The 14,464-nt window shown below is 43.4% G+C and overlaps 1 protein-coding gene across 4 annotated transcripts in view; it reads left to right on the forward strand.

The window, feature by feature from the left end:
* Positions 1–14,464, forward strand: part of SLC12A4 (solute carrier family 12 member 4) — a 162,998-nt gene that overhangs the window by 46,542 nt on the left and 101,992 nt on the right. The gene's annotated exons all lie outside the window — the stretch shown is intronic.

The following is a 14,464-nucleotide window of genomic DNA, read 5'->3' on the forward strand; positions in this document are numbered from 1 at the left end:
CCGCCTTGAACCTCATTTGTTAGGCAGCAGTGCCCTCTTGTGTCTTTATGCCATCCCTACACTCCCCCTTCACCCAACCCTTTCCCAGTTCTCATGGAAAACCCTCTTCAAGAGACCCAGGGGTCCTGAAGATGTTGAGCTAATGTGTGGCAACTGTGAGAAAGGTGAGCTTTGTGTTAAGGATCATTAGGAAGGGGGTTGAAAAGTTTAACTGTGCCAATGCCATCATGTCTCCCTCCAAATCTATGGTGTGACCCCACTTGGAATGCTGTGTAAAGTTCTGCTTGCTGCACCTTTAAAAGCTGTATTACAGAGCCGAGAAAGGCTCAGCAAAGGACAACCAAAGTGATCAAGGTGCTGGACTCCCCCAGGAGGAAAGGTGACAACATTTGGAGCTTTGTTTGTTTAGGTCATTGGTGGGGAAACTGCAGCCCTGGCAAAGGTTGATAGGAGTTAGGTCCAGCAACATCTGGAGGGCCACCGGTTCCCCACCCCTGGTTGAGAGCCCCACCATTTGAACAGCTCGTTCATTCTGGATTGGGGCACCACCTCCACTTGGACAAAGGCACCCCAGCCACCCAATAGCATCTTTCCTGGAACAAAAGTTGACCCAGATCCAGGGACAGCACCAGACTGCAGTGGGCTCTCTTGTTGACGCCCCTGTGATGTTCCTGCTTATATTGTAAATATGGTAAGTGCTGGTTATATAGAAGATATATGGTAAGTGGAGTGAAAGAGGAGGGGGGAGTACATGAGCAGTAGAATGCTGAATGATTGGCTGAGCGTTTGAATGGCTGGGAGTATAAATGGAAGAATGACAGTTGAATCTGGGTGGAGGTTTGGTGGTGAATTGAGGTGGTGGCTGTGAGGTGGTGTTTGGAGGTGGTTGTTGTTGTTGAGAGTGAGTCGGAGTTCTGAGGCAATTAGTAAGAAGTCAAGTACATAACAGAATATAGATGAAACCATACGCTTGTGAAACATTCCTTAAGTAATCTTGTTATTTCTAATACTAAATAAATAGTTCTTGGTTAAACAAAAGCCTGATTCCTTCAGCTGGGAAACACAAACCAGGGGGGATAGCAAGTAACCAAGGCTGAACAGTTGTATCAAATGGTGGCAGCAGCGGAGGAAAAGATATTGTATCCAGTACCACAGAGAAACCCAGGGCTGTAAATTTCAGTGCAAGAGGCTGCGGGGGGGTTGGGAATTACCTATACCCATAGACACAAGGTATCGAGATAGCCTGGCAGAGACTAAGGCACAGTCTAAAGGTTATAAGAGATACAGAGTGTTGGGTAGTAAGGCCTAGCAGGGGGATCTTCTGAGAACTATGCTAGAGCTGTAAAGGGTAAGAAGAAAACCTGATGTTCCTGTCTGCTGGTAGCCACAAGTGAGAGCGTCACAGGTGGTGCCAGGGAAGGACGTCACAGCCCCCACCATCATCTTGGGTGATGGTAAACACAGGGGGGCACGCTCTGCAACCGATGCTGGCATGGATCGCAGAATGGGAGCTATACAACCACCCAACCCTGGCTGGAAGGGCCCTTGGCCAGTGCCCACCCTGGCCTCCCACTGGCACCAGGCCTGTCCAGATCTTCTTCTGGAATCATCCCCAAATCCCATCCCCAGGCCTCCCGCCCACCCCCTCACTGGATTTCTCAGGCAGCGTCTCACTCACCAAAATGGTCTGGGCAGCGAGGTCTTTTGAAAAAAGATACAGTGTCGTTGCCCCCCAGGGAAGCCTGGCTGAAAGACTCCAATATAGACTGGAGCAACTTTCTATCTCTTGCATGTTTCTGAAAGTGGAAATAGCCAGGGAGTGAACTGAGGGAAGGGCTTCTCCGCTTCTGAGGCTGCAGAACTCAGAAAAGTATGGGAGTCCAGAGGATTCTGGGATCCCAGGGGGGCAGCACCATGAGTGGGCTCCTGGGGGAGTGGGGGGGCTGTGCTAAGGGGTTTACTACCTCCTCTTCTGTTTTCTCAAATATTAATCTGAAGCAATTGGGAAAGTTCTCTGACCGGCTGAGAAGCTGCAATAGGAGAAGCAAGGAAGGACATGGGTGAGTTCACTTAGTATTTGCAACAATTAATTATTCTAACATTCTTCTTCCTGATCTTCCTGCTTCTGCTTTTTCTGAGTCTTCTTACAGGGGTGGGGGACCTCAGCCCTGGGGGCCAAATGCAGTCCTCTGGGCCTCTCTGTCTGGCCCTCAGGACTCTTGATATTTTCTTGATATTCTTACTACTCTGGGATACATGAGCAATAGCTGTCCCCCATCCTATGCCCTGAGCTGCTATCCTAGCCTACTCCTTCCTCCCACCAACAGGGAATCTCCTCACCTGTAGCCTCAGCTGCCTTTTTTTCCTCTGAGGGGGACACTCTACTCCCCCTTCTCTGTATAAACCACCTCAATCACCTGAGCCTAGAACAGATGGGGAGGGGGGGGAGGTGAGGCAGAAGGCTGTCACCAGAAATACCAGAAATGTTGTTGCCAGGGTGGGGGTCTGGAGGACAGGGAATTGTTCTAGAAGAGCCAGAATAGAAATGTGGGTGGCCCAATATATTCCAGGCTTTGTCATTGCCTGACAAATGGCTCCACAATTTCATTCATTGCCTTTGAGGTTCATTGAAGTGTAGGGCATTGTAACAGTTGGGAAAACAGCAGGAAAGAGGCAGCCAACGTGATCAAGGGCTTGGAGAGCAACTGGATAGAGGGGGAGTTTCTTCCAACTAATACTAGAACTTTGGGTCATCCAGTATCATTGATGGGGAAGATTCAGCGCACAGAGCACAGAAAGGGCTTCTTTAAGTGGCATTTAATTAATTTATGGAATTAAGAGGCACAAGAGAACCAGTGTGATGCCATGGCTGGAGTGTCGGAGTGGGACCTGGGAGACCAGGGTTCAAATCCCCATTTGGCCATGAAGCTCACTGGGAGACCTTGGGCCAGTCACTGTCTCTGTCTCTCAGCCTAACCTACCTCACAGGATTGTTGTCAGGATAAAATGGAGAGGGAGAAGAACCATGTTTGTAAGCCACCTTGAGCTCCTCAGAGGAAAAGTGGGATATAAATGTAATAATAAATAAATATGCGATAAGGACTACTAGCCTGGAGGGTTGCAAAGGGGATTCCACAAATCCATGGAGGCAAGGAGAAGACTTCTATCTGTGGCTGTTAACAATGATAGCTCTATAGAACCTTCAGGTTGAAAGGCAGCCTACCACTGAATTCCAGCTGCTAGAGGGCAAGCAACAGGAATAGACTTCTTGGAGACATTTGCCTGGCCCCTGGACTAGATGAGCCTTTGCTCTGATCCAGCAAAAGGTCTATTTCTCTTTTTTTATGCAAACACAACCTGTTTTCCACAGGGGCATCTTCTCTGGTGTATCTGTCTTGTGTGAGAGCTTTTTTGTACATGTGTGTGTGTGAAGCCCCTTTCATTGTGATGACACCCCACTTGGAGGAATTCCAACATTCTCCCCAAAAGACAAGGGAAGCCTTTGCAGCCGCAAAGGCATCCTCAGCATATCATGCTATCTTTTTAGCAGCAAAAAAGGTTATGCTATCTTTTTAGGGTAGCCCTGCCCTCCATGGAGAGGGGGGATGCCCCCTGGAGTGTCCTGGAACCATCAAGGTGTAAGAGAAGATGAGAGGAAAACTGTCGGGCAGCCCAGGAGTGTGATGGAGTCTTGGCTGTAGCCAGAGTGACCAGGGGGCAGGTGGAGAGTGTCTGTTGAGCTAGACAGTTGGAAAGATGGAAAAATGGAAGAAAAGAGTGAGATGGGAGAGAAAATGGAAGCACAGGGAAAATGTCTGGAGGAGCTAAGCTCTTCAGGAGGGGAGTTAGCTAGCTTAAGTCAGGATATAAGAAGGCTTCTCTTGTGTAGATCTACCTAAATCAGAATACAGAGGGAGAGTCTTCCTGGTCTCTGTAGCTCAGGAGGTGCTGGACAGGTATCGAGGGGTTCATGAAGGGAAGCCCCTGGGCTCAGGAGAGCAGTGGAGCAATTGACCTGGTGACCTCAGGGGAGGGCAAGGCTACGAGGGGAAACCTGGGCCCTCCCTCTGGGATATAAATAGAAGCAGAAGAAATCCTACTTACATTTTGAACATGATGATGGTTCTCCCCGCCCCCCAAAAAACCCCAAAGCCCTGTCTAAGCTAACTAGCTAACTACCCACCTAAGCTACCCCAACCCTTAATTTTAATCCTACCCCCTGACCCTAAAGATGTGTACAAAATATACAAAATATATACAAAATAAACTACATTAAAAAATAGAAATAAACAAAAAAAAATAAAACAAACAACAATAAGGAAAATATAAACAAACAAAGTAAAGAAAAGTATAAAAAAGAAAATAAAGTATAAGTAAACAAAATATAAAGGAAAAATATAAACAAAAAATGAAAAAAACTTCCTTTGCTCTCTAACCACCAGCAGCACTCTCCTCTCTTCTCCTAACTTCTGCACTGGATGTTTGTGGTTGGTGACTTTTGTGGTTGTCAGCAAGAGGTGTCACAAAGGAGGGCGAGTCACTGTTACAATGATAACCCACCTGCCTTGGTCCTGGGCAATGCTCCTTCTGTTTTATGAATGATGCTTCTTAGAACTTTGAGGCACCTGCTGTTCTGTCTGCAGCACCAGCCTCTTGAAACACCTCTCTTCGTGTTCATATCTTCATTTCTCTCATAAATCTGATTTTTTTTTGTCAGGCAACGTTTCTAAAGGGAGACCATCCCAACCTCCTGTTAAATACAGTGGAAATCTCATACCTCCCAAGTTGAGGGATGTCTGTTGTTTAGCAATAGATAATCTGCTTTGCATGCAGAAGTCCCCAAATTCAAACTCTGCATCTCCAGGTAGGGATGGGAATCTCCTGTTTAGAACCCTGGAGAGCCACTGCCAGTCAGTGTAGACAATATTGAACTAGATGGATCAATGGTTTGACTCGGTATAAGGCCACTTCCTATGTATATTCCCATTTTGTCATTTATCCTAAGAGCAAGCAACTTTCTCCACAAGATGTGAGGATTCTCCCAATTCAGAGATGACAGGACAGGGCTTTTTAAACATACAAAATAGTGGGGAAATTCCCCACCAGCTCTCCTTGAATCCCTCCCCTTTTTGGTTACAGTGTTGGACTACGATCTTGGAGACCAGGGTTCGAATCCCCACAAAGCCATGAAGCTCACTGGGTGACCTTGGGCCAGTCACTGCCTCTCAGCTTCAGAGGAAGGCAATGGTAAACCCCCTCTGAATACCCCTTACCATGAAAACCCTGTTCACAGGGTCACCATAAGTCGGAATCGACTTGAAGGCAGTCCGTTTCCATTTTCCCAGCCACTGTGAAGATGTGGAGACATTTGGTCCTCTGCCCAACTGCCCCATCGTCAATCAATCCCCTCCCCCAGTCAAGTGCGCTTTTCATGCTGCTCCCTCCAAAATGCTGTTGTTCAGAGCACACCACAGAGAGGAGTCACACTCAAAACAAATGACAAGCATACCCATGGAAAGCAATGGGACCTTACCTGAATGCCTGTCAGACTCCAGGACTCCACTGAAGTAAAGGCAAGCTTGAATGTTGAATGTGAAGAAAATGTGAGGGTGTTCCAGCTCATCATATGAATTATTTTCAGTCTTAGAATAAGAAATGGGAATGCTCCTTACGTAAAGGTGTTTGTCGTGTCCCTGGTGTTAGAGGGATGGGGGAAAGAATGCCCTGCTAAGAGGAAGTGAAGAAGAGTGTCGCTCTTGCAACTTCTTCCTTCAACTCTATGTACTTTTCATGGAAGAGAAAGGTAACTGCCCTCACCCCCTCATGACCATGGGGGCAGTGAGGCAGCTCGGAGGCTTCATGTGTGTCAGGGGAAGACCTCAAGGGCACCATGGTGGCCACAGATGCCAAGATACCCTGCAAGAGAGGCTAGTGTGGGCAATACTGACGTGTCCAAGGTCACCCAGTGAGCTTCATTGCTAAATGGGGATTTGAACCCAGGTCTCACTAATCTTAGCCCAACATCCTAGCCACAACATTGCTTTCCCAAAAACTGTCCCAGCTGAATGAATAGGTCTCTTCCATGGGTGTCTAATTTGTACTTTTTTTAAAAGAAAAAAAATCCATTTGCTCTTTTTTTCTGTGCTGTGTTTAATTTTTTTAGAGGTTTTTATTATATTTTGTACATCGCCTTGAGACATATGGGGATGGTGATTAAAAAACAACAACAGTGCAGATACATCACTCTGTTTCCTGTTCATCACATAGAAAAGGCAAAAGGCTAGTGATCAGCTATTTTGGTGACTCCAGATACAGGAACATTAGTGTCCTAAACAAGTTTGCATGCGATCTATACGGCTTTCCATAGATCTTAGAATCAATCTGTATGGCCAGCATATGTTGAGTATGCTTTAACTTGGATTTCTGCATTGAGCTGTGGGTCCAACTCAGTGGCCTTATAGGCCCCTTCCTACTCTGCTATTCTCTTATTCTGTGATGCCACACTGGTGACCCCTGAGCCAGACACGTTCCCCATACAAGAGGCAAATTGGTCAGCCTGAAGGGCACAGCTCTGAGCTCATCACTTTACATGGCCTGGTGCTCTCAGACCGGTCCTTTGAAGTCACCTGACTAGAAATTTATTGCTGCCTAGTTGGTGCCCTTGAAGCCCAGAGCTCAGGCTTGCCTAGGAACAGAACTATCAATCTTGAGTTAATGATGAAGCTGGCTTCTCTCCTACGTTCTTTCTTTAAGAAATTGTAATCTCCTCAAGTGCTGTCAAAAGGTCAAGTTTTTTCCTAATCTCAAGTAGCTTGAGACTTATTACCAAACTCCACATATATGCAAGGGATAGGGCAAACACTGTTTCATTTTGTAAGAGCTAACAACAAGAGAACCATTTGGCTCCTGTGCAAATGTTGCCAACAATCTTCTGTACTGGAAAATAGAGGCTGGAGCCATGTGGCTTTTATGGTACTGTGAAAATTAAATCTCTTACTTGGAGAGGGTTTTGTCCGTTTGCTTACATTATTTGGTTCTCAGCTTCTCCAGCTTCTCAAACATATGAAATAACTTTATGGTTTATCACATAAAGTTAAACCATAATTTAATTACTAAGGCTTCCCATCTGTGGAACGGTTCTCCAGTGGGGTCCACCTGCCGCCTTCGTTGACAAATAGATAACACATCAAGAAAAACCTAGTTGGCAGGGGGGCAGGAAAGAAAGAGAGAGAGAAAGGCATCATATGCAGGTTGGCACTCACTGGAATTGAGCTGTGGTCTATAGCAGGGGGACCCAAACTGTTTCATCCAGGTGTCTGCAGCATGTCCACATTAAATATTCATATTGATTTTTAATTGTATTTCTTGCATTGTAGTTTATTATATTACAGCTTAAATTCTATAGAATGGAAATCGTAATACAATAAAACCCAATATATAAGCAATAAAAGCAGCAATACAAATATGATTAAAAGTCATACAGCATCTAGCACAGCACATGACAGTTACTACCAGGGCTGGTTCTAAAGGGCAGACAGGTGGGGCCCTGGAGCTACAGGGGCCCCTGAGGGGCCCCTTCGCTCACCTTCTGCAATCCGCAGCAGTAGCTGCAGATCGCAGGGCAGGAGCTTCCGCCTGCTCGCCATTCCCTCACCCCACCTACCTGTCTCCTGCCTTTTAGCATTGCCCTTAATGAAGATGGCAGCCGAGGTTTTCCTAAGGTGCTGAAGCCCCTGCCGCCATTTTGGTTGATGGCAGAGATGCGCGCACATAGCACGCATGCGTGCCATCAACCAAGATGGTGGCGGAGGCTTCATCCCCTTAGGGAAACCGTGGCCGCCAACTTGGTTAATGGCAATGCTAAAAGACAGGCGACAGGTAGGTGGGGGCGTGGGGGGCCGCGCACATATGCACACGCATGCACACAAACACACCGGGGCCCGGGGAAAGCTGATGCCCAAGGGCCCTGGCATGCCTGGGGCCAGCCCACTACAACAGGCAAGAAAAAAAAAGCATTAAGCGATCTACCAAGACCCTCAGCAATTTTCAAGCGGTCCGTGGGGGAAAAAAGTTTGGGAACTCCTGGTCTAAAGAGAACAAGGCACAAAATTCAAAGCCAGCACGATGGCCTAGATCGCATGACACGCTAAGTCAAACCTGTGCTTGGCTTAGAGCAAGGGTTCCAAAACTGTGGTCTATGGACCACCAATGGTCTGCAAGCTTTATTCAGGTGGTCTGCTGCACGTCTGCAGATTTGTGGTTGAAGAAGGGAGATGACACATCCATCATATTAAATACTGATTTTTAATTGTATTTTATTGCTTCTTTTTATATATATTGTAAATTAGTGCATTACAGTTTGAATTCTATGACATTAAAATTACAATTCAATATAGAAAATAAAAGAAGCAACAAAGATGCAATTATAATCATACAACATCAAGCACAGCATATTACAATAGCTACAACAGGCAAGGAAAAAACCATTCAGTGGTCCACCAAGACCTTCAGCAAATTTCAAGTGGTGCAGGGAAAAGAAGGTTGGGAACCATTGGTCTAACTCAGTACTGTCAGTTCTGAGTCTGACTGGCAGCTGTTCTCCACCATCAGGCAGAAGAGAAACTTCCTCATCACCTGGAGAGAGATTTATACTTCATTTATAAATTTATATAGGAAAAACAAGCAATGTTTCCGATCCAGATGATGTTTTCCCCTGCTCGCCCTTTGAAAGAAGCAATCCACTAAATGATTCAAACAAACTTTTAGAAGCTTCCATCTGGTACTAAGTCTTGAGAGAATGGATCAGCTCGCTGCTGAGAAGATTGCTTTTATCGGTGAATCAGATGGAAGGACTCTGGGCTTATCCTGACTAATGACAACCAGTTCAAAGCATGCTTCCCCTATTGCATTTTAGCCTTTGTGGGATAATCCCACATGCCCCAGTTCAAAGAGAAAAGAGCAATGTCCAGTTCTCTTGTGATCAAAGTGATAGAAATGCCATTGTCCTCCAAAATGAACAAGGGGGGGGAGGGGGCATATCTGGGAAAAGAGGGGGAAAGAATTCTACATTCCTTTAGGTCACTTCCAAATCATCTGTTTACGGAACATTCATTCTGATTTGTTTGCAGGGAGGTGATGCAATATCTCATCAAGCAATTGTTATCCCACACTTTCCAGTAAGGATGGAAAGACCTGTCAATTTCAGTTCTCTCAGTTTCTAATTTTTCCGATCTGAAATTCAGTTCTCCAAATTTCTGCAGCAATTTGCAATTTTTTTAAACCTCCTGAAAATGCATCAGCATTTTAGTGTGAATTTCTCCTAATAAACAAATGTTTTGTGTGCATTTTTGACTTACGTACACATTTTTGCAAGCAATTTCTCCTAATTCTTATGTCATTTCCCCTAGTACAATGGACACTTTCCCCTAATATAATGCATTTTATGCACACTTTCCCCTGAGTCTGCATCTTTTAAAGATTTTTTAAAAGTTTTTATTTTATAAAGATGTTTTTAGGATGTTTCATTTTTAAGATGCTTTTAATTTTTTTTTTTAAGATGTTTTAGTGTTTTGTCCCTTGTTTGCTGCCCTCGTCTCCTTCTGGGAGGAAGCGCAGGATAGAAATTTAATCAACAACAACAACATAATGTATTTTTGTAAATATTGTTTGGTTGGAGAACTGCACTGCAAAATTCAGGTAAGTGTGAATTTTGAAGGATGGCTGTGTTTCCCTTCTCATATTGTTTCGGAAAGCGTGAATTCTAAAGATTTGGCTTTAAATGCAAACAATCAACTCTCTTCCAAATCTCTTCTATCCAGCACTTTTCCTGTCACTTTCCTTGCTGCCAAAAAATCCCCCAACCCCCCCTTGTTTTAAAGAGGACTTGTTGGGCAAGAGCACCAAATCCACTTTAAATGCACAAGCTGAATTTGCTCGTATGCAACTAAACCCCGCCCGCAAAACAGTGACAGACTGAAGGTGGTTCCTACTCTGACTTAAAAGTATCACACGCATACACACACCCCAACATAACCAACTTGTGATCACACTCACCTGGTCACTTACAATAATGCATCAGCCACCTTAGATGAACAACACAGAACATCAAATATTGAATTTTCCAGAAACATACATACTGTTTTCTCATGGAGTCTCTTTGTTTTCAACCAAATTTCAGAGAAGCAAACATGGAACGACAGTGAAAAGTGTCACTTGAAAAGTGTACCTAATCCCACAGATTGTTCACATTCATGGAAAAGATCCTCAGTAAAGATCTTTACACCATGTTTTGCAGGAAACTTACTTCTGTTTCCCTAAGTTCAGTAATACTTGCCCTCAATTGCATGTTCATAGGGTTCAAGTCGGGGTGGAGTGCCTCAGGCCTGGGGATCGAAGGCAGTCCTCCAGGGCTATTTATCTGGCCCTTGGAATTCTTCCCAGCCCACAGCCATCACTGGCCTCATTTCATACCCTGGGTGAGGAAGCCTTGGTGAAGGTCTCACATCTAGCTGCTTTGGCAATCATTTCCTAGGAATTGAGAGATTTGATTGCTTGCATTTAAAGGCAAACTTACCTAATTCACACTTTTTGGAACAATATGCAAACCAGAACACAGCCGTCCTTCATAATTTGCTCTTTTCTGAATTTTGCAGTCAGTTCTGCAGCCAAGCAATGAGCGCAAAAATACATATACTAGGATACAGTGGGCATAAAAATGCATATATTACTGAAAACAGCATACAAAAATGCACCAGGTTGATGGAAATTGCTTTGCAAAATATGTGTATGATAGGCAAAGTTGCATACCAAATGTGTATATCAGGAGAAATTTGCACTAAAATGCTGAATTTTCATGAGGAGTTTTTAAAAAAATGCAAACTAATGTGGAAATATGGATAGCTGAATTGAAGATTTGGGTGGGGTGGAGCCCTTTCCAGACACTAGTGTCACTGTAGCTTACCTGGACAAGGCTGGGTGGGGCGGGACAGGGCAGAGGCATGGATGGGGCTGTGCAGGCACACCCATGGGAGCGCCAGATTGGCTCCACTAGTGCAGTCAGAGAGCCCCAAAATCCTCATCCCCCCTGCTATGCTACAGTGATGACAGTATTGGGAGGGTGACTCCCCCTCACTACATGACCTGCTACTAACTGGGACTTACTTCTGAGTAGACATGTATAGGATTACATGGTTACATACCACTGTGCTTATGGCTTCTTGTTGTTATGTCCCTTCAAGTCGATTACGACTTATGGCGACCCTATGAATCAGTGACCTCTAAGAGCATCTATCATGGACCACCCTGTTCAGATCTTGTAAGTTCAGGTCTGTGGCTTCCTTGATGGAATCAATCCATCTCTTGTTTGGCCTTCCTCTTTTTCTACTCCCTTCTGTTTTTCTTAGCATTATTGTATTTTCTAGTGAATCATGTCTTCTCATTATGTATCCAAAGTATGATAACCTCCATTTCATCATTTGAGCTTCTAGTGACAGTTCTGGTTTAATTTGTTCTAACACCCAATTATTTGTCTTTTTCGCTGTCCTTGGTATGCGCAAAGCTCTCCTCCAGCACCACATTTCAAATGAGTTGATTTTTCTCTTATCCGCTTTTTTCACTGTCGAACTTTCACCTCCATACACAGATATCAGGAACACCATGGTCTGAATGATCCTGACTTTAGTGTTCAGTGATACATCTTTGCATTTGAGGACCTTTTCTAGTTCTCTCATAGCTGCCCTCCCCAGTCCTAGCCTTCTTCTGATTTCTTGATTATTGTCTCAATTTTGGTTAATGACTGTGCCGGGGTATTGATAATCCTTGACAAGTTCAATGTCCGCATTGTCTACTTTAAAGTTACATAAATCTTCTGTTGTCATTACTTTAGTATTTTTGATGTTCAGCTGTAGTCCTGCTTTTGTGCTTTCCTCTTTAACTTTCATCAGCATTCATTTTAAATCATTACTGCTTTCTGCTAGTAGTATGGTATCGTTTGCAGTATCTTAAATTATTGATATTTCTCCCTCCAATTTTCACACCTCCTTCATCTTGGTCCAATCCTGCTTTCTGTATGACATGTTCTGCATGCAGATTAAACAAGTAGGGTGATAAAATTCACCCCTGTCTCACACTCTTTCTGATGGGGAACCAATCGCTTTCTCCATATTCTGTTTTTACAGTAGCCTCTTGTCCAGAGTATAGGTTACGCATCAGGACAATCAGATGCAATGGCACCCTCATTTCTTTCAAAGCATTCCATAGTTTTTCATGATCTACACCAGCCTTTCCCAACCAGTGTGCCTCCAGATGTTGTTGGACCACAACTCCCATCAGCCTCAGCCAGCATTGCCAATGGTCAGGAAAGATGGGAGTTGTGGTCCAACAGCATCTGGAGGCACACTAGTTGGGAAAGGCTGATCTACACAGTCAAAGGCTTTGCTGTAATCTATAAAGCACAGGGTGATTTTCTTCTGAAATTCCTTGCTCCGTTCCATTATCCAACGTAGGTTTGCAATATGATCTCTGGTGCCTCTTCCCTTTCTAAATCCAGCTTGGACATCTGGCATTTCTTGCTCCATATATGAATTTTAATTGTAATCTTATTTTAATCTTTGTCTTCACCTTGCTTTTAAAATGTTTTTATAGTTGTATTCACCTGTATTTTAATGTGGTTTTATTCTGTTGTACACCGCCCTGAGAGCTTGTCGCTAAAGGGCGGTCTAAAAGTACAATAAATAAAATAAATAAAATAAAAATAAATAAGAGCCTTTACTTGCATGGGATATTAAGGCAATAGTTCGATAATTACTGCATTCTCTGGGATCCCCTTTCTTTGGAATTGGGATACATATTGAATGCTTCCAGTCTGTTTAGTTTTCCATATTTCTTGACAAATTTGTGTCAAAATTTGGACAGATTCAGTCTCAGTAGCTTGTAGCAACCCTATTGGTATGCCATCTGTTCCTGGTGATTTGTTTCTTCCAAGTATTTTAAGAGCAGCTTTTACCTCACAGTCTAAATTTCTGGTTCTTCATCACATGGTTCCTCCATGAATGAATCTTAGGGCTTAGCTGGCACAGATAGTTTCTCAGCCAGCATTTCCCAAACATTTTTTCCCCATGGACCACTGATGGAGAAATTGCTGTTTTCTCCTGTGGGATCTTTGCTGGGGGTCCTTGAATAAAATTGAAGACACAGGCTTGGAGCAAAAAGGTAGGCCTTTATTAAAAAAAAACAAGCATATGCAAGGACAGCCCATCAGAAAATCTGAGAGGGACTGTAAAGAAATATAGTATGCACAGATGTTTTATAGGATACCATTACAACATGTGACAATGATTTAACCAATCCCCCAAATTCTTTTCTACGTAACATAACAGTTTCTTCCCTCTTGAAACACTTCCAACCAACCAGATAACTTTATTAAAATGAATATATGTATTCATATATCTCCCCTTGTGTTCAGTGATGTCAACCTGTCCCCTTTCTCAGATCTCACCATTCTACTGTCATATATTACTGATGATCTTGTATGTTCTGAAACCCATATGTACCATTTACATTCCATTCTGTCATGGCTCCTGATCATTCAAGCTGGTCAAGGAATATCTCTTAGGACAAAACAGCATGTTCCTTGGGTGAAGCCATGACTACAAGTCAAATCTGGCTCTCCCTAGAGTGAGTGGGAGTTCCAGTACAAATTCCTACTACTACCTAGCTATAAAGAAAGATTAATTTTAACTCACCACTTTATAACCAAAAGCCTCATAATATAATATAAAGAATGATCAGGGAACACAGGAAGGGAAAAGGGCAAATCTGAGCCCCCCACTTCTCCATAAAACACAGTGAAATGCAGAAAGGCAGCCCATCTCAAAATACCCCTTACCTCAAGAACACACTTAATGGTTTACCTATGGAGAAAAGTGATCCTGTATGTATATATTAAGGGGCAGGTTTGATATATATTATATACTTTTAGCTGATCTGCAACAAATCGGAAGTCAACTATTTTATTTTTTTTCTTTTGTTATATTGTTATGTTTTTGTTGTTTGACTTTGTTTTGTTTGTCTTTTGAAAAATTTGAATAAAAATTATTAAAAAAAAAAAAAGAACACACTTAATGGTTTTATGGAATACATCATGCCATAATAAAATCAGTATCAAGCTAAAATTTCTATCTACTTAGATTTCCCTTCATAAAGATTTCTTTTAACAGAAGTATTTTGCTTCTCAATAGGAGAGCTCAGAAACCCGTTTCCAAGATCAAATAGTAAAAATATATTAATCTTAAACAATACTAAATTGATGGTGTTCTGTCACGCTTCTAGTCACTCTTGGCTCGGAGTGATTGCTCAGGAATTTTGCAGAGAGGTGACGTTGACGTCTCTGCTTTTCCCTGGACACACGGGTTTTGCTTTTAATGCCTGCTGTATGTGAATAAGGGGAAAGAAATCCATTTTTCCT

This window comes from Rhineura floridana, chromosome 13 (assembly GCF_030035675.1).
Source record: "Rhineura floridana isolate rRhiFlo1 chromosome 13, rRhiFlo1.hap2, whole genome shotgun sequence".
Taxonomy (NCBI): domain Eukaryota; kingdom Metazoa; phylum Chordata; class Lepidosauria; order Squamata; family Rhineuridae; genus Rhineura; species Rhineura floridana.